General features: G+C 41.3%; 1 protein-coding gene and 1 pseudogene across 6 annotated transcripts in view; one reads left to right on the forward strand and one right to left on the reverse strand.

Annotated features, from left to right (window-relative positions):
* The window catches only part of DIP2C (disco interacting protein 2 homolog C), a 492,820-nt gene that overhangs the window by 41,902 nt on the left and 424,924 nt on the right, over positions 1-25,994 (forward strand). The window lies entirely within an intron of this gene.
* Positions 1,674-3,866, reverse strand: LOC142488859 (protein regulator of cytokinesis 1-like; annotated as a pseudogene).

Below are 25,994 nucleotides of genomic sequence, written 5' to 3' on the forward strand. Positions count from 1 at the left end.
AGTTTCCATACTCCCCCGAGATGCCTTGGTCCCCTGCCTGCCACGAGAGGTAGGATTTAATAGGAAAGGATGCTTCATTTCCGGTGTTTATCGGTTTGAACCGAACGTGCTGGTGGTGTTTGGTTAAAACTGGAATCCCTAATTATAAAGCAGTTTGCAGACCTTTTTATGACACCAGTCATATTTTATAACCCATAAATAGTATAAAACGGCTTGTGACCTGGAAAGGACATTTTTCCAATAAAGAAATTACATTTTTAAGTTACCCATTTCCAACCAATACTTTAATAATCATCCAGTAATCTTAGTTTAGACAAATATATTCAATTTGGTAAGTGCTATTTACCAAGCCTGGACTTTGTTGCGCTGTACCTTTTAACACATTATCAATTATTTATTTTTTTGTTTTTGTTTCAAATGGGTTTATTAGGCAGTAATAAAACAAATGTTCGTCATACATATTGTACAGCCTAATACAAGAACATTTTAACATTTTGGGGGAGAAAGATTGACAACCATGGTTGTCATAGAAGGGGAGCCTTCAGAGAGAGAAGGCAAGAGGGGGGCGGGAGGAGGGGGAGGGAGCAACTGGGGGGAGAGGTGGGTTACCCTCCCTGGGTGCCGGATTCCTGGTTCAGTCAGTGTTTAGGCTTAATCTCGAAGTGACCTGATCATCCTTATCTGAATATGCGATATCTCTATCTATTGTATGTGGGTTGCCTTCATCTTATAGAGTATCCAGGGCTCCCATATTCTATAAAATGTAAATAGGTTTTGTCTAAGGAGAGCCGCCAACTTCTCCATTAGCATCACCTCGTTGATCCTCTTTTTAATAGTTCTTTTGGAGGGGGTGGTTAGTTTCTTCCAGGAGGCCGCTATCTCACATCTAGCATCTATTATTTTTTTTTAATAAAATGTGATGCATTGAAATAAGCACTGTACACTACAATTTATTTTTTTAAATAACAATTATATACAAGTAATAAACAATACATCAGACATTTCTCTCCATAAATTATCATTGTTATTTCTGTCATGGTATGAATTAAAGGTTCACGTTTGTAAACCTCAGAAATCTAATTTTCATATTCACAGCAAACAAGCAGAACTCAGCTGACAAAGTAATTTGAACAATATCCAGGCAGAATAGCTTACTACATTTTCATTGGCTCTTACTGTAGCTGCTCACATGACCAGGCTGTCTCACTGCAATAGCAAACAAGTTTGTCTCCTCTGCTTGTTGGTATCCTTGTATCTCACGTGCATGTGCAAGCTCGCGCTCACTATGGCCATGCGCTTTGGAATACACACGTCTGTGTGTAGTGTGAGCTACGTAGCTCGCTCCGTATCTTGCACTATGGACGAGGCCTTAAGCTTGCGAGATTTACTAGGAATAACCTCTGTACATGACCCTGTGGGTCGCTTGATTAAAGTATTGATAGCTGTGGTCTTATCTTTTTTGATTCTTCTTTTGTTTTTCATGCACCTTTTTGGTGTTTGTGGGTCTCCCACTGACTTGCCACATAGTCTATAAACCTACAGCCCATAGGCAAAAACACATAACCATGGTCAACTTCCCAATCCTCTATGCGTGTCTTGAACTCCTCCTCAAGCTTGGAGTCATTTTTGAAACTTTACACGTTCCTTTTCCTCTTTAAGCAAACTCCTCCTCCCTAATTAGAAAACCTGTTCAGGTCTGACACCTTCTCCAGCTCAACAAACTGTTCCCAGTTTGTTTCCCGTTTGATCACAGCTTCTTCGAGAAGCTCTTTGCCTTTTTCATAATGTAATCTTAGCCGTACAACTTCTCCGTCGTGCTTGCAAAGAAGACCTTCCGTGAAGTCTTATCGCAATAAGAAGTATTGTATGTCTTTATTTATATAGCGCCATTAATGTACATAGCGCTTCACAGTAGTAATACATGTGGTAATCAAATAAATAACAGATAATATAAATAACAGATCATGGGAATAAGTGCTTCAGACATAAAAGTAACATTAAGGAAGAGGAGTCCCTGCTCCGTTTTAGCAGTCGAGCAACAGAGGAAAGGGCGTATCTTTGTTATATTGCGGAGGAAAAAGCGACAGGTTTTAGATATGTTTTGAATGTGAGGGGCGAATTTGAGAGAGGAGTCGAGTGTGACCCCTAGGCAGCGTGCTTGGGCTACTGGGTGAATGATCGTAGTTCCAACAGTAATGTGGAAGGAGGTAGTAGGGCCAGGTTTGGGAGGAAGTATGAGGAGCTCTGTTTTTGCCATGTTGAGTTTAAGGTGGCGGAGGGCCATCCAGGATGATATTGCAGAGAGACATTCAGAAACTTTGGTTTGTACAGCAGGTGTAAGGTCGGGTGTTGAAAAGTGAATTTGTGTGTCGTCAGCATAGAGGTGATATTTAAACCCAAAAGATGTTATTAGGTCACTTAGAGAGAGTGTGTACAGAGAAAAGAGAAGAGGTCCCAGGACAGAGCCCTGGGGTACCCCCACAGAGAGATCAATAGAGGAGGAGGAGTTAGCAGAAGAGACACTAAAAGTACGATGGGAGAGGTAGGATGAGATCCAGGATAGAGCTTTGTTCCGAATACCAAGAGTATGGAGAAGGAGAAGAGGGTGGTCCACTGTGTCAAATGCTGCAGAGAGGTCGAGTAATATGAGCAGAGTGTAATGACCTCTGTCTTTAGCAGCATGGAGGTCGTCAGTTTTTTTTAGTAAAGGCTGTTTCCGTGGAGTGAGCAGTGCGGAAACCAGATTGTAGAGGGTCTAGAAGAGAATAGGTATGCAGAAAATGGAGCAAGAGCAGAGGGAGGAGTTAAAAATGTGTGTGAGCGTAGGGATTATAGTAGGAGCAAGACGTTTTAGGAGATGGGAGGGAATGGGGTCAAGAGAGCAAGTGGTAGAGGGAGAAGAGGAGATCAACAGTGACACATCCTCCTCTGAGACAGTGGAAAAAGAGTCAAGGGAGGCAGGAGGAGAGTTAGGAAGAGGTGTAGGATGGGAGGAAGAAACAGGGGATGTTCTGACGTATGGATTCCACCTTTTCCTTAAAATAGTCAGCAAAGTCCTGAGCGGAGATGGAGGAAGGAGAGGCAGCTGAGGGTGGTTTGAGTAGAGTATCAAAGACAGAGAACAGTTGGCGTGGGTTAGACTTGTGCATGTTGATTAGTGAAGAAAAGTAGGCTTGTTTAGCTTGAGAGAGGGCAGAGTTGAAACAGGATAGCATAAATTTGTAGTGAAGGAAGTCTGCGAGAGTATGAGATAATGCATGTCTTTGCTCTGGGCTATAAAAACATTTTTCCCAGTACAGTTGTAGGTCCTCTCTTGTTTTCAGAAACACCACCTACAGATTTGATTTCTTACGTTCTTCCAGGCATTCAAGTTCCCTTTCCCAGTGCTTGATTTCGTCAGAAATAGGACACACCGGAACCTGAACCTTTTGTTTCAGTGGACTCGGAGTGCAGAGAAGAGCTTCTTTCCTCAGATCAAGCTGCACTTTAAGAACTTTAAGAGCTTGGATTTTATCCGTTGTACGGAAGAAAGCCTCATCATCCCCACCAATGGCCTCTTGCTCTAATAAAGAGTTCTCTGGATGTCGCCCCATTTCATCCATGCGCTGACGGATTTCTCCTCGGTGTGCGACAAAGACTTGTAGCCGTTCTTTCCTTTCTCCGGTCCGAGCCTTGACATGTTCCATGTGCTCCTCCAGCTGTTGACGGCTGGGTATGCTCCCAGCTGGTACATAATAAGGAGTTGCACACAGGTCGTTACAGAGCTCCTTGTCTTCCTGCTGCAAAGGCTTTAGCTCAACAAGTCGCTCATCCTTCACTTTTTCCATATCTTGTACTTTTGAGTCTCCCCTTGACATCCAGCCCATCCCGGATGTCCAAGAAAGGCAGAGGTCCCAAGATGGAGCCGTCACCCACATCAGGGCTGTTGTGCCTCCAGAAGGTGGGAGCTGTGATGGCCGTCTCTCCTCCCCCCCCTCCGTATATTCCCAATTTTACATGCAAATATGTGATATATGGAAAGTGGTAATAATAACTTTAATAACGTTATCATATGTAGTGCTTTTCTCCCAATGGACTCAGTGCTTCACAATTACTATATAGAGCGCGGTACACAGCACATAGGAATGTTACAGACACCGTCCCTGCCCAGATGAGCTCACAGGCTATGCTTTTGGTGCCTGAGGCACAGGGAGATAAAGTGACTTGCCCAAGGTCACAAGGAGCTGACACCGGGAATTACACCAGGTTCCCCTGATTCACACTCTGTGTCCTTGTTTACAGAGTCAGTGTCTTTACCCACTGAGCTGCTCCTTTTTAGTAAATATCAGTCACACTTTTAATTTATAAATATATGTATTTATTAACACAATACATGTGTGCATGAAATTCATTTTTGAATAATAGATGTACTGCTAGTGTATTTTATATTTTGTTTTATTGCATTGTCAAACACTTCAATTAAAAGTCTGATCTGTCTGTTGCTAGGAGAGGCTGCACCTCTAACCTCTAAGCAGCCCGGGGCTGCAATGCAGTGTGCAGTGCTGTGTCCCCTTCATTACTGTAATGCATTACATGCTCCAGCAGAGAAGGGAATAATACCACCATTGTTCAAAACACTTCTTGCACATACCATCTCAAATAAGTATAATATATAGTCATAGCATTTCATGGGAACGTAGGCCAAAGTGGAAAGACTAACCTCTCTGGAGACTTATAAACCATGCTGTGCGAGTGTCCTGGCAGAGGGAAGCCAGCAGCATAGGAGGCATGGTGATACTGTGACTGCATATTGCCGGAAATGGATGAGAGGACACTGCCAGGCAATGTGTCCTGGAGAGCAGTGTGTTTGGCTGTGGAAAAAGAGTGACGAGCTAAGAGTACAGAGCTTGATGGAGGTCAAGAGGATGAATCATAAGGCCGCTATTCTAGTCCCTGCACTCACGAACAAAAGGCCCTACCTCTGAGGCAGACCATAGCGTGTGCGATTGTGCGGGCGATTTTTCAAAATACAATTGAATTTGTTTTTGCACTGCGACGGCTGGGTCACATGAGAGCGGTTCAGTCAATGAGGGCGAACCACTCGCGTGACATCACGGCCACGCCTCCCTATCGCCTCCAGCTAGAGTGCATGTTACATGTTACGCGCGTGCGACGTCACGTGCTCGGTCGTGCGCACGCCTCTACTATAATCTTAGCCTAATGCATGGAGCAGTCCTACTTTCTTGGCCACGTCTAAGTAAACTCGGTTGAAGCTGCTGGAACTACAACTAAAACTATAATAACACTGTAGCTAGCTGAAAAGATGTGTGATGAAATGGTCTCTTTTTACTGTGGGATACCTTGGTATGACCTAGTGCTAGCTTTGGGATGTCAGACATGGCCTTTTTATATCCCTGTTTTGTAGATACTGCACCAACGTTAGGGCTGTTCTGTAGTGGGTGCGCGGCACTTACAATTGGCTGTGGTTAGTCAGCCTTTCTATAATAGGGCCGCGCACGGCAGTGAGTGCAGAGCCGGACGACAGGGAAAATAATGTTTTCGCGCCGCTGTAATGTGTGTGTGTGTGTGTGTGTGTGTGTGTGTGTGTATAGAGATATATCTCTATCTCTATCAACATTGCACAATAAAAATAATTTTTATTCATACATGTGTTTTTTTTATTTAAAAAATATTATTTAATAAATTATTAACTCATATCTATATCTTTATCTGCGAACAACAAGAAAAGAAAGCGCCCGATCCTAGTGCAGCATGAAAAATTACAATTTAATAAAAATGAATAGAACCAACAAATGCAAACTCACAAACAAATAAAAAATTTAAAGCATGTAATGAGTATACTCATTCGCCAACCGCCCACGATGTACCTCTGTTTCCGCGTCAACCTCTCCTTCTGTGTAGTCCCAGCTCTTCCGAACCGACATCCAACAGGGGATACAGGAATGTGACCACCTCAGTGTGACCCGGAAGTCCTCCACACTTTTGGTGTATTCCGGATATGAGGTCTGTTGTTCGTGGCCCCGCAAAGCAAGTGCTGACCAAGAAAGTCTCTCAAATGTCCCACAAATAGTCCGTGGTTATTGGGCAGTGGTAAATGAGTATGTAAATAAACCAACAATGTGGCAGCAGCTAAAAAACGCTGTTCCCTACGCGTTTCTTCACTCTCACGGTGATTTCCCCATACTCATTTACCACTGCCCAATAACCACGGACACACACATTACCTTCCAAGACTGTCGCTCACAGCATACACACAACGTGTGTGCGACCACCCGCACATACTATAGAACAAGCCTTACGTGGCAAGCTCTTCAGCACAGTGATTCATTGTGCCCATCATCTGCAGTGTATTTAACAACTCGAGTGTAAGCTCTCAGGAGCAGGACTCTCATTACCTCTGTGTTTGTGCATGTTTGTCCTTATCTGTATGTCACTGTTTATGTAATGATCAAATCTCTGTACCCCCATTGTACCGCGCTGTGGAATATGTTGGTGCTTTGCAAATAAACGATGAACATAATAATCACAAGTGTATGTTTGGAAATAAATAATATTAGTTTTTTACGGATTAATTATTATTGTTATTTTACTTCATGGATAATTTGTGACAAACCAATTGAACTTTTTGCCCTGGAGGCTTCAATCTGCCGATGTGCTGCCTAATATCCAGGCTGGATACCAATAAGTGGGCATTGATGCCGTTGTTTGGATGGCCCAGTTATTGGCACTGCTACTGAGTGTGATGTGTTTTTATTTCATGCATATTGTCATTAACTAATAGATCTGCAGGATGCACGCCTCACGTAGACCGTTACAAACCATTATGCATTATCATCCACTAACTTTCCTGCATAGATTCTGGTGGATGAGCAAAAATTGATTTGGTGATTAATTTTTTGGGCGTCACCACAACCCATAGGATGTACAGTAATGATGATATGCAACATTAAGGCAGAAAAGGGCTGGAAGTAACACTCCTTGCAAGTTAACGTTTATTTGAGCTTTTACCTAGATGCTTTTTATGAAGCCCACATTCAACTTACATTTGTATATCTATAACAAGCACCACCATCCTGTTCTGTCCTATACCACATATATTGAATGTTGGAGTAACACAGAGCAACTAGTTGTATTTAAAAAAAAAAAAAAAATGGTATCTGGAGGCAGATTTCTTCAAGGGGACGGTATTCATATGGAATTATAATATGGATTCTGTTTCCCGGTAGTTCCTGGATCAACCCTGGTATCTTCCTGCTGTACTGTCCATTCCAGAATAATTACATAGGTCAAGAGGTATGGCAAATTACAGTACAGAAATGTAAGCTGAAACTGAATTGATGAAGAGCAGCCACATATGCAGGTTATATGGAAGCTCTCTTGGTCGTAATTTGAGTGACCCATTGCAAAAGTCTAATTTTTCTTATTTACATTTGGGGTCAGAAGGGATATTATTGTCCAATACAGGGGTGCGCAAACTTCTTGAGCTGTGCCCCCCTGTCCGGGAGTCGCAGCGGTTGCGCCCCCCCTCTCCAAGTACTCGGCGTCAAATGATGTTGCACGTCATGTGACCCCGCTACTTCATTTGACATGGTGACGAGTCGCAGAAGACCTGACGGCGAGTAGGTAATGGAGTTTACAGGGGCCTCACGCCTCCCCCGGCATTAAATTTAAATGCTGTGGGGAAGGGTGCTGGGCCTCTGTAACCGCCTCGCCTCCCTAGAAAATCTCACGCCCCCAAGTTTGCGCACCGCTGGTCCAATACATAAACTGGATGCTGTGGTGGTTTTAGCTCTTGTATCTAGATGGGAATCCTGCAGGAGAACTAGGACTGAACTGTTTGAACTCTTCCTTCAGTCAAAACACCATTTAAAAGTCATTGGATTAGGTCATTGAACGTAATACGTTGTTCTTACAATAGAATTCCGGCCAGTGTATGTTTTATCAGTATGTGGGCTCACAAATCTTTCACCTACTTCGGTCAATAGTCAACTATTCAACTTCACACAATGTGAGGCCTCTTAAAATAAGTCATTCCCTTTTATCCCTATATGAAGGTACCTCCCTGCCCACTCTGGATTCTATTGATTTAAAGGACACCACACTGATCCCTTGTTGATGATCCCTTTAAAAAGAAAGCTTCATTTTTAAATTGCCCAATGTTTAATCCTTTGGCTGCCAGACGGCTGTTGATTATAAACTATGTTGCTAGCCCCTCTAGAAGCAAAAGGGTTGAAAAAAATTTAAAATTATATATATATATATACAGTATATCTACTAAATGCATTCAGCTGAATCACAGGAACACTGGAGGTTACAGGGAGTAACCCAGCGGGTTTCAGTGCAGACTTTCTGCCCTGCAGTTATTTTGTTTTTCTATTCTTCCCGAGATGTGTAAAAGTTAACTATATACTTTATAAACAGGTGAAACACTGTCACGGGAGACCAGGAATTTGCACCTTTATACCGGGATCGTATCACTGAGCAAAACCAAGAAGTAAAACAAATGGTCATTTATTCCATTGAAACAGACGTACACACAGTGAATTACAATGAACAAGAGGAAACACACTTACTGGGGGTTTGGGCTACAAAACTAACCTTTCCTAGTTGCAATAGCACAGAAAACAAAGTCTTCACAAAGTCCTGTAGATGACCGTGACTAAGCCCGAAAAGTCCTGGAACTGAAATCGGCATGCAGTTCCTGCCGCCACCGCTCTTTCCACTCTGGTGGTGCTGAAATCCCTTGACCGGGAGCGTGTACCAAATGTCCTGGTACTCTCTTCGGCCTGCAGTTCCAGCCGTGACTGCTACGTTCTCTTTTCAGAACTTGGCCCCGAAAAGTGGGACTTGGAACATTTCTTGCCTTGACATTTCAGAAGCCGGCTCGCGTCTCTTTCTCACAGAGCATCTTTTGGTCAGTTCAAATTTGCCGCTGCTGTCTTGGCACTTAATCTCCTGAGCTGATTGGGTGCTAGGTTTCTTATAGGATTTCAGTCCCATTCACATAATACCTCAACCAATCAGAGCGTGGGAATTTTTCCATCAGCCTATCACTGATTAGCCGGTACCCTGAAGCTGAGCGGGCACGGATTTCAATTCTGCAAAGGGGCACGCGCCAACCTGGCACCTCTGCCACTTAGCATATTGAACCCCTGCTGGGCCAGGCTCCTCAGTCTGGGGCCGGGCAAATGATCACCGGATTGCCCTTATTCATGCCAGTACGTCGGTACTCGCCCGCCCTAACACCTTTGCATCTGAGTCTTTCAAGTTCGGGACCCGAGCAGACTCGGTGGCACCAAGCCTGGTGGCCAACTGGTCTCTCGGAACCAGAGACTTGGAAATTCCCCAGCTCATATACATTGCTTAAAACTTTCTCACAAAATTCTTCTAAGTCCCTCGTCCCCTAGGATCTACTGAAAAGAAGCGCACGTTCATTTTCAGAGCTCATAGATCTTCCTATAAGAAGTTTACTAAAAAGTTGTTTCAAATAACGTATTGTACCGAAGCTGGACTTAAAAATAACTTCACTTTCGCAACCTCATGGATGGTTAGACACTCCGAACCCCTATACCGGGTTTTTGGCATATACTGTGGGGGATTCCCCCTAAACCAGGGACCCCTGACTATACCCGGGATTCGCGTATCCCTATGCCCCCTTTTGCCTTTCTGGTCTGTGCTGAACCAGGGCATCCGGGCGGTGAGCCGCATAACTGCTTTCCAGGGAGGACTTTGTCCGGAGGTCTGTGTCTACATGTACCCGGGAGTCCGACTCGGCTCCCGGCTACATTTTGGGGTGGCCAGCAACTCTGGATCCCGGCTAGCTAGACACAATCGGACAACACTTTTACCGCAAAGTCCACCCTGAAACTTGCAGCCTGAGAATCTCCACTGGTTAGCACTCCTGGAAAGGCAAAAGACACACAAATTCTTTGTCGCATATTTTCATACAATGCATGACAGTATACATATACAACAGTCGGGCCCAAGAGCTGACACTAGGGCCCCCAAACATGGATCATGGGCAATCAAGTGGGCTTGACCTTTATTAGTGAGCCTGGTTACCCCTTCACCGTCACAAACATATACCAATATATAATTAAACTGGTGCATTTGTAAATATAAGCGTGTGTGTGTATTTGCACATCTGTCTGTGAGTAGGTTACTGGCTATGTGCTTCTGTAACACAGGCTGTGCTGAAAAGCTGTGTAATACGGCAGGCTGAAGCTTATAGGGGACCATGTTAACATGGTCATGAAGTAAAAGGTGACACTGAGTGCTCATTTGCATGTCATTTCCCAGAATCCCTCGCTGCACAGGAATGTGCTCAGAAGTGATATTTTTATTTGCTATTTATACACACACACAAAGATTGTACTCAAATGAAATATTATTATATATACATAATATGCCAGCATTTTTATTTATTTTTTGAAATGTCTTTACTGTGCTGCTTTTGTGTTGTGTGGGATGAGTTGGTTGCATTTTAGTTCCTAATTGGTTGGGCTTCTTGGGAAAAAATGGTTGGTGAGAGTGGTTTGGTCTCTGAAGTGACAATGAAAACGAAGTGATTCATGTTTTGGGCCTAATCCGGTCATCTTGCTAATACAGGTAAAACACCAGTCCTCAAGAGCCACCGTCTGGTTTTAAGGATATCCCTGCTTCAGCACAGGTGGCGCAGTCGAAGACACCGATTGAGCCACCTGTGCTGACGCAGGGTTATCCTTAAAACCTGTCCTGTTGGTGGCTCTTGAGGACTGGAGTTGCCCACCCTTTTACTAGTGTGTGTGTGTGTGTTCATAAATGATTGGTGTGATGGTAAATATTAAATTTGAAAAATTCCCTGATCAGGAAAGGTTCTTGTGAATTAGAAGAACCACGTTGGCGAATCTGTTTTTCAGCTATTGTAATTATTTTCACTACACGCCTAACTGCTGTGTCAATTCCAAATATTGTTTATCAAGAGCAAACCCTAACGACAGAATCAGCAGTGATTTCCACTTTACGTTTCTGTTTCAATAGCTATAAAAGTTGGGGATTAAACAAGGAATTGTTTATGGTTTATATTTTCTTGTCCTTTGTGAGTATGTGCGTCTTGCTACAACTTAAGACCATATTATTTTATCTCCAGTAGCAAAGACCAGATCATAGTTGTTAACTATATTTGTTTTCGTTCATTTCATCTGTCCCTTTAGAATAAAGTCATGTGTAGGTGTATCTCAGTAGGAAACTTTTTTCTTTTTCTTTTTGCACATCAGTATTTTATGTTGAAAGCGCAGACCTTTTATCACCATAGCCATCATTTTTATTTAGAGTATAATCGTTTCACTTGTATACAAAACACACTCGTTTTAGTTTCAGTGCCTTGTGGTTAAGGTATTGGCTTCGGAAGTGGGAAACGGTGGTGTGCAGTCCAGCACAGACGCAACATTCTGTAGTAAGGAAACCGTGGACATCAAATATTTTCTATGTATTAAACGGCAAACGGTGCCATTTACGCAATGGTAGGCAGCACAAAACCTATTGGGAAACATTACTGTTTGTGGTCTGGTTTTATCAGTCTCTTTATTTCAGGATGAAGCCTGGCAGAATGGATTTTAGGGGTATTTGTCTTTGGCGCGCAATCTTGTGGGGTTGCAGTGCCTCTGTCGTTTGCTTACACCCGTGGGATAATGAGAGGATGTAATAGTGGCTTTTGCACACCGTGAGAAACCCACTTCCCCACCATTTTGTTAAAAGGTGTGACTGTGAGGTGCGAAAGCACATTAGGATTTTGATGCATCATCCATGATGGCTGCCATGTTATATGCCTTGTCCGCCATGATCTCTCTCATAGAAACTTGCGGACCTGCCTGTCTGGCCCTTGTCACCATAACACCGGAGCCCTTTGCCGAGTCCTGTAAACGGGCTGCCGTTTTTATAGATGGCGGAATTTCTCTTGTTAGAAAGTTGCCTATATTGTTGTACATTTCTTTTGTGTTGGGTGGTGGTTTTGCTTTTAAAACCTTGCTTTCCACCATGATCTCTTCGCATCGAGTGCTTCCTCTGCAGCCAGGAATGAGAATGGGGAAAAGCCGGTCTGCAGACTCCTGAGACATGTGAATGTGCTCACATGTGATATTTTTATTTACTGTATAGTGTACGGTGGTGGGTTTTTTCACATTTGTACCCACCATAACTTATTTAATGTGTGTTTTTTATTTTTTTTTAAATAAAAGCAACATGTTGTAAGCAGTGCTATTCCATAACATGCCTTACGGACCATTTAAGTGAAGAAAAATGTTTTATAACATTGTACCAATTTGTAAATATGGCCATAAATACTTATGGATAACTGTCAATTCTAGTCATTGGTTGTGTTACTAATTTGTGATCTCACAGCTATGTGTTTCCTGTCAGGATACAGTCTGTGACTTAGTTTTTTTTTTTTTTCTCCAGCTGCCAAGGACTGAAAAAATAACAAACAGTAATTCTGGTGCTTCATAAAGCAGCAAAACACTGTCAGTATGTGTCATTTAAGGATAAGGTGAACCGGATATATATATATATATATATGTAGTTTTTTAAAAACTTTTAACTGATTGGTTGGCTTTGCCAGCCAATCGGTAAGTACAGCATCTGATTAGCCAGCCGGGACCAAACAGAAAACGGAAAAGTTTTAAAACAAATACACAACAAAGACCAGTATGTAAGTGCACCTGTAACTGAAAATAAAGTGCACTAAAGGAGGATGTGGAGTTTAAAAGAAGAACCATGGGGGGATGCACCAGCACCCGGAACAGAGCCTGGTGGATTAAAAACAAAAAGATTTGAGTTTGTAAATTATTATTTTTTTTTTTTTAGAGTGAAGTAAAAACAAAAATTACTTTGTACTTTTTTTTTTTTTTTCAAACATTTTTATTAGGCGAAGTCAAAAGATTACAAGCATATTGATTATTATATCAGCCTAATATTAACTTTAAGTTTTTAAGAATATAATGATAGGAAAGAGCATCGCCAAGAGGGACGAGACCCTTGGGCCACTCCATAAACCAGTGGATGTGGGGTCGGAAAAAGAGGAAGAAAGAGAGGTGGGGGGGGGGGGGCGCAAGAGGAGGGTGTGTGTGTGCTCCCCAGTTTTTAGAACACAGCTATCCAAGCTGGGGATCATATTTCTCCCCTGGTTCCCAGTTTTTGGATAAATTAATCGGGCTAGTGACAGAGCCAGGTTCCCAGACCTTGAAGTAATTCTCTGTCTTACGTTGGAGAAACGCTGTTAATCTCTTCGTCAACATAACCTTATTCACCCTTTTTTTAACCATCTGCTTGGAGGGGGGGGGGGGGGGTAGTACCTTTTTCCAGGAGAACGCCACCGCACATCTTGCCGCTGTTAAAATAAAGGAGATCAATTTCCCAACTGGGCGGTCAATTTCCTCTATTTGCCTGCCGAGTAGGTAGGTCAGTGGATCAGGAGGAATAGTGAGATCGGTAACCTCCTTTTATTAAATTTTGTACTGTAAGCCAATAAGTCTAGATTCTCGGGCATGACCACCAAATGTGGGCCATGTCCCCTCTCTGTCCACAGCCTCTCCAGCATAAATCGGAGGCCGGGGGGTAGATTTGTTTTAATCTCGCTGGGGTAAGATACCAGTGGAACAAGATTTTGTAAATATTTTCCTTTGTTGTGGTACATATGGAAGTTGCTGAGGCAGCATCCCAGATATCTTCCCAATCCTCTGTATATAATAATAATCAATTCCGTGGCCCACTTGAGCATGTAATCGTGTGCTGAGGGACCCGCTGCTATCTCCATTTCAGCATATATTTTAGTTATTAAACCTTTTTGATGAGTGCCAACCTGGCATAACATCTCAAAGTTTGTGAGAGGGGGACATTCAAATTTGGCGGACCTTTTTTGAAGAAAGTGACGAATTTGGTGAATGACTTTGTACTTTTAAAGTAAAAAGCATACAGTGTATATATACACAGCGAGAAGATGGCTGCTTATTTTGAGCATGATTGTTTTACAAAATTGCTTTTTACTTTAAAAGTACAAAGTCATTTTTGTTTTTTTGTTTTTACTTCACTCTAGAAAAAAAAAATGTACAAACCCAAATCCTTTTGTTTTTTTCTTAATTTGTAGCAGTACGTTAGATGTGCAGGTGGGATGTTTCCTATGGGGATGGGCTGTTGATCCAGGGAGTAGTCTGATTGCCATTATTAGAGTCAAGAAAGAATTTAGTTTTCCCTTTATGAAATGCCATTGGATGATATTTCACTAGGGTTTTTTGTTGGCTTTGCTCTGGATCAATATACTGTAAGTACAAATATAGGCTAAGTATCTGTCGTCTCAATTTAACGTGTGTTGAACTCGATGGATATACTGTATGTGTTTTTGGAGTGAAACTTCTTTGCTGGCACCTACCTAAACTCAGGACTAAAACTCCTTCCTTTTTTTTTTTTTGTAAAATATTTTTATTGGAAATTCTGCAGACTTGTACATACAATATATTTTTAACATGCATAATGTAGCAGATTCTTATACAGGTATCTCTTTATGTTCTATACAATGTTTGATTTGCATTATATCCTTTTTATTTTTAATATAGTAACACTTGAACCTTCAACTCAACTTGTAAACATTTACTTGTATTATGTCAATCCGTTATATTATTTTACCTTCAACTTATTCCCTCTTGATAGTATACCCCAGCCTTTGCTTCATCTGTTTTGACCCTCTGACAAACTAACCAAGTCATTTATATAAGGGCTCTTCCCTCCTACAGTATGTTTGTACTCTTTTCGCCACTCCTGTTCGACCCATACACCTCTGTCTGATATCCTAAAACTCCTTCCTGCAGACGAAAATGCAATCAGGGAAGCAAACCTGCCATGGTACCAGTACATTTATATCCAAACCTGCCATGGTACCAGTACATTTATATCCAAACCTGCCATGGTACCAGTACTTTTATATCCAAACCTGCCATGGTACCAGTACTTTTATATCCAAACCTGCCACGGTACCAGTACTTTTATAAGCAAACCTGCCACAGTACCAGTACTTTTATATCCAAACCTGCCACAGTACCAGTACTTTTATATCCAAACCTGCCACAGTACCAGTACTTTTATATCCAAACCTGCCACAGTACCAGTACTTTTATATCCAAACCTGCCACAGTACCAGTACTTTTATATCCAAAGCCGTTTCACTTTCACGTGCTCGGCACACTCCCGTCTTTTTTACCTCCTCTAAAATAGGTATTTATGCATGTTATAGCTTTATATAGTATAAAACCGGTTACACCGAGCTTTACATCAATAGTGAATAAAGGTAAGATTCCTCTTTGCTATGAGTATACCTAAACTTGAGTTGGAGTGTTTGTTGACTCATGAAACGGCCACACAACCAGTGTCACTATGGAAAATCACACTGAGTAGAATTCCCAAGGGAATTGAGACTTGCTGGAAAACGGATGCAAAACAAAAACCCCAGCTGGGAACCGGCCAGGCTTTTTTGGGTCCAAAGGGAGTTTCATTTCATACGTTCTCAGGTAAAAGCTGAGATAGTGACCACAATCTGTTCTTCAAATGTAATTGCAGTGTTTTCCTGTAATGCTGACATTTGCTGGACAAACCTGTCTAGCTCGAGTTAAGTGTTACACCGCGAGCCCCTCTGGTCGCAAAGGGGAATTAAACGCAGGCTATACCCACTGCAAAGTCCAACCTGGATATGTTCACTGTAGAAGCTAAACAACATAAAATGAACAAATAAAATGTTCCGTGCAGCCAATTTCCCCACAATGCTCGCTGATTGACGTGGAGTTAATATCGTATTAACGTCGGAATACCACGTTTTCAGGACTGATGCATAGAACGGGGCCTTTTGTTCGCAGCTGTGCTAAAACAAACCTAAATTGGTATCATGGTGCTTGTAACAGTTGGTGTCCACACAACTGACACACGAAACCATTTTGGCGTGACGACTGACCTCATTCTGTGGCTGAGAGTGGATGGATATCTGCTTTTGATAAATGTGCACATTTAAACTGTGTTGGAAGTATTCTAGTCATTGGTAAAGGTGTGATGGTATGGAGTGTCCCATTGCTCTATTTTCAAGCCTAATCTCCCACTTTATTTTTGTTTAAGAATAAGGGAAGTGTTATATTGAAAGCATATCAACTTCTGCTTTTATAGCACAAATGTGCCCTAAATGTGACTAAATGGCTTTGCCTATATATTCATTGAATGCCACTATCCTACAGTACATGCAGCTGCACTAGATCTGCTTTTTAATAGTGCCAAATGTGTTCGAATGCAGTCAAGGGTTTCCTAAAAAGGGTGAATTGTAGATAGCAGTACTTTTCGTTTGGACCCAAAATGAGTGTTCTTCAGAGGTTGTTACGTTTGCACAGTTTACCAAATCTGGTCATTAGGTGTCTGATCTGTGCAGCTCGTACGGAACATAATCAATGAAGCATTCTCGTGTTGGTCCTAGCAAAAGTATAACACTGTGCAAAAGATTTTTCTGGACTTTAACCGCTCTATCTTGCTAGTAACGTCTCCAGGTTTTTCATCAAAATTAATTTGGACCTTGATTTCTACGTGAAGTTGTTATATAGATGGCGACTTTTTTATAAGGGTCCTTTTTTTCGAAACAATCTACTGCTTTATTACAGGGCTGTAAAACATTGAAAGTGGACCCCTCCTCTCCCTACGCAGGTAATGTTGGCAATACAGTGGAGTCTCTGTTATCCGACTTGTTAACCGGCACTCCGTTTTATCCGTCATCCCTCCCCCCCCTCTCGCTTACCGGCAGCAGGAGAAGAGGACTGCAAACCACAGGAGCGTCACCGGAGGAAGACAGCTGGCGGCCGGACCATCAAGACGACCATGTCAGCGGAGGAATGGAGTTAAGACAGCAGGTGGCAAAAGCAGGCTGGAGAAGACCATCAGACCATGTGTGCGGAGCAGGAGCAGAGCGGCATAGAACGGCCGGGGAGGAGCGTGCTGTAACACCGGAAGTCAAACATCTGTCAACTTCCGGTGTTACAGCGCACTCCTCTCCGTACGTTCTCCTATGCCGCTCTTCTCCGCACACAGGGTCTGATGGTTTTCTCCTGCCTGCTGCCACCACCTGCTGTCTTAACTCCATTGCTCCGCTGACATGGTCTTCTGGCTGCCAGCTGTCTTCTTCCAGTAGCTGCTCCTGAGGTTTGTGGTCCTCTTCTTCTGCTGCTGGTAAGCGAGAAGGGGGGCGGGGTTGAAAATATTTTCTGTATTATCCGTCATTTTTGGTTATCCGTCACGGTATTGGTCACGTTTAGGCCGGATAACCGAGACTCGACCGTATATTTACAATTGCCTGTACCGTGGGTTTCGCTGGGCAGGACCACTGATTAGTTATAATGGAATCCCCCCATTCAGGATCAATTTAGTGGCAATTTGTTGGTGGTAAAGGGAATACAAGTGACCAGACATTTCAGTGTCACAGAAGTGATGTCTCCAGACAGGGAACGGGTGGCTTTGCAAACCTGTGGGCAATAGCCGTGTTTCCATTGATTGGCTGACCCTGCACCTCTCCGTGAATATCTTGTGAAAGGGTTGTGATGCACAAAATATGATGCTTAATTAGGGGGATAAATCTCTACATTACCACCCTGAAAATAAAAATACAACTTGGTGTAAAGGTTAGTTATGTTTTATTAATGGCCTCCATGGCCCTTATACAATGTGTTGTGCATCTGCTTCCTCACACGAGGGAATATTTTAGTCCCAATTGATTTGAAATAGAGTTGAACGTCTGTCCAGCATTGGGGAGCAGCTTCACAGAGTATTGAATTGGGTCCCAAGTCCTAAGAAAAGGCACATTGGCCTTGATACTCTCCCATCCTATTGGGGAAAGCAACTGTTGGGAATTGTAAACAAGGCTTCCCTCACCTGTTCATTGTCACGTGGTAACTCTCAGTGGACGTATAGTTCTGCTAATGGCACATTCCAACTTCAGTAGTCCTAGGCAATTTGCTGAGTTTTATTTGTTTTGTATACTATTTTTATAACAATTTCACATTTCCATATTAGCAGATACAACATCAAGTCTATGTATATCTAGATATCTAACTGTTTTACCAAACAATACATTATATATGAAATTATACAAAATGAAATTATACATGTACAGAAACAGAAAAAGCAGTGTTCATATTGCTGTCAGTAAATGTAACCGTATCCATCCAATAACTTATTGCGATTCATTTTCCCATCAGTTCCTATCTTAACCTCGGGCGATATCAACATTTTCACCACGATATCTATATATCGACAAATTTGTCAAAATAAATCTGAAAAATGTTCTAGTAAATCTAAACAAAATGCGTTCTCAAAATAAACACATTTACTAGAACAAAGAGACCTTAATACCAAAACCCCCTCCATGTCTGCACCCCAACCACCCCCCCCCCACCCACACCCCAAAATCCCCCATGCTGAGTTTCTTCAAGGGATGTACCCGCTTCTTTTCAGATTCCCCACATTTTGTGAACATGCACATGTTTTCACGCACACACAATGAATCGCCCTTAAAGCACAATTGTCACACTTTTGGTTTCTTTGAAAATGACAAACTATTTTCTCTACAGCATGAGCCTGAAAGGCAGAATTCAACTTCATCCTCTGGAACTATCGCATAGGGAGAGGCGCAAGGCAAGAGCTGCTCCTGCTCCAAACATATCGACATGATCGGCAGGTGCTCAAGAAAGTGAAACCTCCCAATTTTGACTTTACTATGTTTACAATTTAAACAAATAGTTTGTGTGTGTGTGTACACACACATACCTACACACTCCTTGTATACTCATATTTATTCTATTTAAAAGACCATCACCCAAGTTTAACCCCTTAAACATGTCGCTGCTGCAACTGGTTAATTTTGGTTCTATATGAGTTTGTCTATACAGCTTTTTTTTCTCTTCGTTTTACATCAGTATTAAGTAAAAGTTAATTTAGGGAAATGTTGAACATGTTTGCAAGCGTAGCACGGGCTATATTTTTGGTCATATAAACAATACTGTGAATTGGTATATCCTTCACGGCATGCCTGGCACGTCCAGTTTCCTAGTTACGAGATGTGTGCCTTGCGGGACGGTGTTTTCGTAGTGGGGGTGGGAAATGCGTATGTATGTTTTGGCCGGCATTCCTGTCTTAAATTAGAAACTCTTGAAGATCAGACGCATTTTTTTCGCCCTATTCAATAAGTGACCTTTGCCACAAAAAGCTCTCATCAGCTATTAAAAATAAGGTGTTCTTCAATAACTCTTACAAGGACAATAAATGATGCTTATATAATTGAATCCAGTATGAGCTGGTGATTGTCCCTGTATGACCTAGTGTTGGTATCATTGGAATACACCATTGGAATGCTTACGCCCTCTTAGCACTAGAGTGTTGAATTTTCTTGCAACAAACCTAGTGCCATATATTTAACCTCATGTGCAGTCCCTCATAGGGTGATCCGATTTTCAAAAGTAGAAAGCGGGACACATGGAACAATTTATTTATAAAACAAATGAGCACCCAAAAAATATTATAATGGTATTTGTCTAAAAGCGTCCCCATTTACACTGTATTGATTTTATTTCCGTTTCCTAACATAACACAAACTCGAGTGTAGCAAAATGACGGTTTGGTTAATATTATGAAATCTTTTAGTTATAGTGTATATATGTAATAAACGGAAATAGCAGTGTTAGTCCAGCTGCGATAGTGCAGAATAAATGAGTTCTTCAGTATTTGGGGATACCTTTTTTTTTATTTGAACTAACAATTTATGTCAGAGGACAAGCTTTCGAGAGTTCTCCATCCCGACTCTTGCGTTCTGCTCCAGAATGTGTTCTCTCTACCACCTTTGTATCTAAAGCCCTCTCCCACCTTAAACCTTTCTCACTGACTGCCCCACAACTCTGGAATTCCCTCCCCCTAAATACCTGACTAGCACCCTCTCTATCCACCTTTTAAGACCCACCTTAACACACACTTGCTTAAAGAAGCATGAGTAGCACCGTGGATAATACTAGACACATGATACATAAAATTTGGCCCCCTGCAGCCGCACTTACCTGAATTCCCCCCTACTGTCTCTGTACATTCTTCCTACCTACCAATGAGATTGCAAGCTCTTCGGAGCAGGGACTCCTCTTCCTAACTGTTACTTTTATGTCTAAAGCACTTATTCCCATGACCTGTTATTTGTATTATTTGTTATTTATATGATTGTCATGTGTATTACTACTGTGATGCGCTATGTACATTAATGGCGTTTATATATATATATATATATATATATATATATGACATACATACAACATTGAGTGTTCCATGGGAGTGACTGGCTGTGGGATCTTGGCATATATGTTTGCAGAGTTTACAACGTGTGTTGTTGCACGGTTTTGTGCCATTATCCGTGTCTTTAAATTCGTTATGAAGATTTCTGTTGACTAATTTCTGTTTGAGGTTTGATGGTTGCTGGAACGCAAGAATGGGAGGTTTGGGGAAGATTTCTTTTAATGTCGCATCCTCTGCCAGCGTGGGTTGCAGATCTTTGATTATTTTTCGTATTCCCTCTAGGGTAGGGTTGTATGTGGCCACTAGTGGTATGCGTGTGGTAGGTTCTTTCCGTCTGTATTGTAGGAGAGGAGGTGTTCTCGTGGGGCTTTTTAGTGCAAATGTAATAGTTCTGGCAATAGTCTTTGGCTTGTATCCCTTCTGTCTGAACAATTCGGTCAGGGTTGGGAGATGTCTGTTTCTGTCTTCAGTGTCAGAGGATATGTGGTGGTATCTTATAGCCTGGCTGTGTATGATACCTTGTTTGGTATGAGTGGGATGGAAGCTGGAGTTGTGGAGGTAACTGCATCTGTCTGTTGGTTTCTTGTATACAGATGTGTGTAGTTTGCCATTTTTCAGTGCTACTGTTGTATCTATAAAGTTTACTAGGTTTGCTGAATAATACATTTTGAGTTTAATTGATGGGTGAAATAAGTTCAGGGACTCGTGGAATTGTTTTAGGTGTCCTTCACCCTCTGTCCATATTATAAACGGGTCATCAATGTATCTGTAATGTTTGTGGGGGCATGTAATTGGGAATCTTTGTTCAAGATTTGCCATGAAAAGATTGGCAAATTGCGGTGCCATCTTGGGTACCCATTGCAGTCCCCATTAGTTGTAGATACATTTCCTTGTTGAAGCTGAAGTAGTTGTGTGTGAGGATGTATTCTATCAGTTTGGTAATTACTTCAGCGCTGTATTTCTGATCCCGGGGAGATGTTGTAAGGAATTGCAAGCATGCCTCAATACTATCCTTGTGGGGGATGTTGCTGCAAAGGGATTCTACATCCATTATTCTTTGATATGGTCGATCACATAAAAAAAAAGCAGTGTCTATATTTTGACGGTTTTAAAATAGTCCTAACAGGAAAAAGCTAAAAACCGGGACGTTTGAACATTTTTGAGAAAATTGTCGGGACATCTAATTAAAATCCGGCTAAACCGTGATGTATGGTCATCCTACACATACGAAACCAATGGCAGGTGTTACTAAGGGGTTACATTTCTGTGATTTTGGGCCTTTCCTAAAGGGGCAATTCATGCAATCTCCTACATTTAAGAAAACACATCAGTTCTGTAATATTAGATAATTCTGCATTTTTTTTTATTCATGCCATTTTTAATGAGTTTTAATATAGTGAGCAACTTTTGATTTCTATAGCAGGGTTTATCCCACCTCCCAAGCAGGGTAAGATCTTTGTAACACTTTCCTGTTTGGGATAATCTGTTGCTAATGTTCCCAGCAGTTTGAGCTGTAAACTGTAACAATAGATTATGATACCTTAGTAATATAAAGATATATTGTAGCTGTTGAGTTACACTGACTGAAGAAATTATTGAAACTGAAAGGCAGCCATTTATTGAACCCTGGAAGCAGGAACGTTGCCGATTTGATCACGGAAGAATGAATCGAACGACGGCTTAGATAATTAGTTTTCAATAAAGGTAATCAAAGGCTGCATATATTTAAAAAAAACTAAAAAAAAAAAAAATCTTTTTAAGTGCCGCTTGGATTGTCTCTTTAAACTATAATATATATATATATATATATATATATATATATATATATAAATAAATATAGCTGTATGCTCATCTGCATGTCTTAGGCAGGTCTGCAACCCCACCTTTCCCCATTATCACCCAGCATACAGCACTTCCACTGCAGCAAGGGATTCTGGGAAATGACATGCAAATGACCACACAGTGTCACTTTTTGCCTCAATAACCATTTTTAACATGGTTCCCTATAGGCTTAAGCTTGCTGCATATATATATATATATATATATATAAAATTCAAATTTTTTTTATGATTAGAAACCTGGTAACTTGCAGATGTAAAAGGGCCTCCACAAGGCCACAACTACTAACAAATGAACTCTCAAGAAAATCTCATAATGATACAGAGATTATAAAACGTACGTTTAATAATCAGTGGGGTACAATCAATCAGCACTAGCATATCGTGAAAGAGGACCAAGATCTAAGAAAGGTCCCGAAACCATTCCCTAATATGACATGTAGGAGAACTCGTAATCTGAAAGATATTTTAGAACACAGTCATTTTCAAACAATACCTAAAAGAACGTGGCTAGGACCACGATGCCTTGGCTCATACTCATGTGGCAGATGTAAAGCCTGCAGACAGGTACCAACAACAAAAGAATTCTCTGATTCTTACCAACAAAAGAAATATCTCATCCGAGACTTCATCAATTGCACAACCACATGTCATATATTTGATTGTATGCTGCAGTGGAAAAATGTATGTGGGCAAAACTCACCGGCAATTCAAGACTAGGATATTGGAGCATCTTGGCTCTATCCGCAATAGTCTAGATACACCAGTTGCACGACACAATGAAAGAACATAACAGAGATGGCAACATTCTAATGTCTATTGGAATTGAACAAGTACCATGGGGTCCTAGAAAGGGAGACTGGGACAGAAGGCTCCTTCAGAAGGAGTGTATATGGATTGACACCTTACGCACACTGACCCCTCTAGGTCTCAATGAGGGTTTATTTATTCTCCATTTCTATAGGTTTATTATTATGCTGCAGAGAAAATGATACCGGGGTCACAGCACTCTACACAACCAACGCATTGAAAAAATATAAAAAAACTTTATTTAAACTAAACAGTGAGCATCAGTCGCAACACTCTGGCGCGTTTCGTCTATGAATAGACTTTATCAAAGAGTGAGGATCCCTGCACCGCACCGGAACTTATATAGGAAATGACGTGTCTACTAATTAAGCTAGGGCCTCCCCCTTATGCAAATCAAAGCATCTTATAAACGTCATGCCTATTAAAGAAACCGTGTACTTGCCTACCCAAATGGGTAAAACACAATATATACTTTAAACACCTATTACCATTAAAAACACTGGGATTAAAAACACAAATTCTGAAATACTCACTTAATAATCATAATCACTTGAACCACACTGTATCATTCCATATACTAAAATATACTAAAGTGCGTAGATGTGGACACTTCATTCCCCTGATACACTTTATACCTTTAACACATATATACATGTAAAGCATAATATATCATGAATACATAAGGGATGATAGGGTGAACCATTGTTATTATAACTAATACATCTAAATAGATATTAAATACACCCTATTTTGGAGAAACATAACAAATAGTAAATAGTCAAAGACACCTTATAAGCGCAGCAAAATACTCATACTATGATGGCATAATACACCGACCTGTGCTATCACTGCATCGGCTCTAATGGCCTTTATATGACATACTGTATGCATCATTTGTGTCTGCTCCAAGATTAAAGGGACGGTTGCGGGTTCACTAGACAGTGGTTGGAGACTCGGTCATTAAACGGGGTTTACCCTATTGCTGCTTATTATTATGCTGCCTATATTGATTTGGGCTGTATCAAATGTATATTTATTATACACTTCTCCAGCGTGTGGATACCCAATATACATCTCTACAGTAAACTGCTGTCACATTTAGGAGGGGATCCAGGTATACAGTTTAAACTTACATGTCCGTTTTGACCTCAGGAATGGACGAATAGGTTAGCACACTCCTACACAATCTTTTACATGATCGAAACAATTTTTACTCCATCTATTCTGTTGCCCATACATGCATCTTGTGATTACACATAACCCTAAGATATGGAGATTCAATAATTCTTGCTAGCTCTACATTCATCGTTGAGGAATATGTTTTGGAATTTTTAAGCAGCTCACCCTCTATTGTTTGTTTTGTAGATCTGGTATTAGGAACGCCCCCACTTTCTTTGGATATAATTCTTTAAATAATCCTCTAGGCTGTAATAAATATCTATAATGGTTAACTATATTCCTTTTATCCAACTACATTCTTTCTATATACAGACTATATACATATATGATTATATTCAGAACAGTATCTTTATTACATCTGGGTGGCTCCAAGTATGTTACTCTTTGAAATCTCTTCTGACACACTAGTAGTGATGGAGGCTCCATAAAGTTCAGCTATCTCCTAGATTGCATCCATACTACTATATAACTTGGACATTTGGATACCGCCTATACAGTTTAAGCAAGACCCTTGGATAAAAATAAGCTTTTTTTAAATGTAGGTGCTCGGAGCACATTAGGCACGCCTCTGCTTGATGCCTATTGCTGATAGGACAGACTATGTAGCTACGCCCCTTCCTGAGGTATAAAGGGCATTTTTAGATGTTAGGCGTAACTCCTCCTCCCTTGAAGAAGTGCGTACTGCCACGTGAAATGTACGTCGGGCCGGGACGTCACCACGCTGATGTCTTGGAGGAAGTAGGGCTGATCATCTCTCTGCAACTGGTTGCATGGCGGGTGTTTTTGATGACCATCTGAAGTATATTCTGAGCCATACGTCTGTGTGTACTCGGCTATGGGTTAACTGAGGATGAAAGGTTACTCTTTCCAGTCTATACAGAATGGAACAATATACTGATTTGGTTTTAACCCTATACATTAGATAGCTTGTGTGTGCGTGTGACTAGCACCCACCCACTTTTTGATTGGGGATGTTTTAACCCCTAGCATGGTAAATAAATTCACTGTTCTTTCGTTGATGTTCATATACAATAAAGTTTTATTATTTTTGGCCAATTAGCTGGCTTTTATTAGTACCTGTTCACCCACAGTTGTGGGAGCTGATACTACTATTTGTCTGTACACTGGCGACACACTTTATTCGAGCTTGGCTAGTCCCACGAATTCGGGTATACCCGGGTGTATTGAGGTTTGTGACTGTTTTCTGCCCGAGTGCATTGAGTTATTTTCCAAGCAGGGATTGAAGCATTTTATTCCCGCTGGCTGCAATACTGCACAGTATATATATATATACTGCATTACAATTCATGAATTTATGCCATCTGGTAGACACGCGAAGCATTGCAGCCTATTAAATCCTAATCATTATCATTTAACAGATCAGCCGCCCATCAGCCAGGCATGAACCCAGGCTGGGAAGGCAAACACAACGGGGCTTGTCAGAGGTGAGGAGTGGCGCATTCCAGGTATCTGCCAGGTACATACCGGGTATTTGCTCGAATAAAGTGTGTCGGTGCAGTACCTATTCACTACTAGATAATTGTATCTTTTGGACTATTTAGTCCAATTTATATTGTATGATAGAACAGAGTGCAGTAAATCGGGACTTTCAGGTAATTCTTTCATCACATTCTTTGTTTTTGATTCAACTTCCAGATGTAGCAGACATTACCCCCTTTAATGCAAAAGATAACACTTTAACACGTGTTCTCCTTACATATTGTTTTCAATAGCAGTACTGTTAACGCAATGTGTTAACGCTGGTGCGTTAACAGGTGCAATAGCGTGTGTTACATCTGCTTTTTGCGTATGATCTAGTCTGTTCCCTTCTCCCTCCTATTCGTTACT

The sequence above is a fragment of the Ascaphus truei genome, chromosome 2, assembly GCF_040206685.1.
Source record: "Ascaphus truei isolate aAscTru1 chromosome 2, aAscTru1.hap1, whole genome shotgun sequence".
Lineage (NCBI taxonomy): Eukaryota > Metazoa > Chordata > Amphibia > Anura > Ascaphidae > Ascaphus > Ascaphus truei.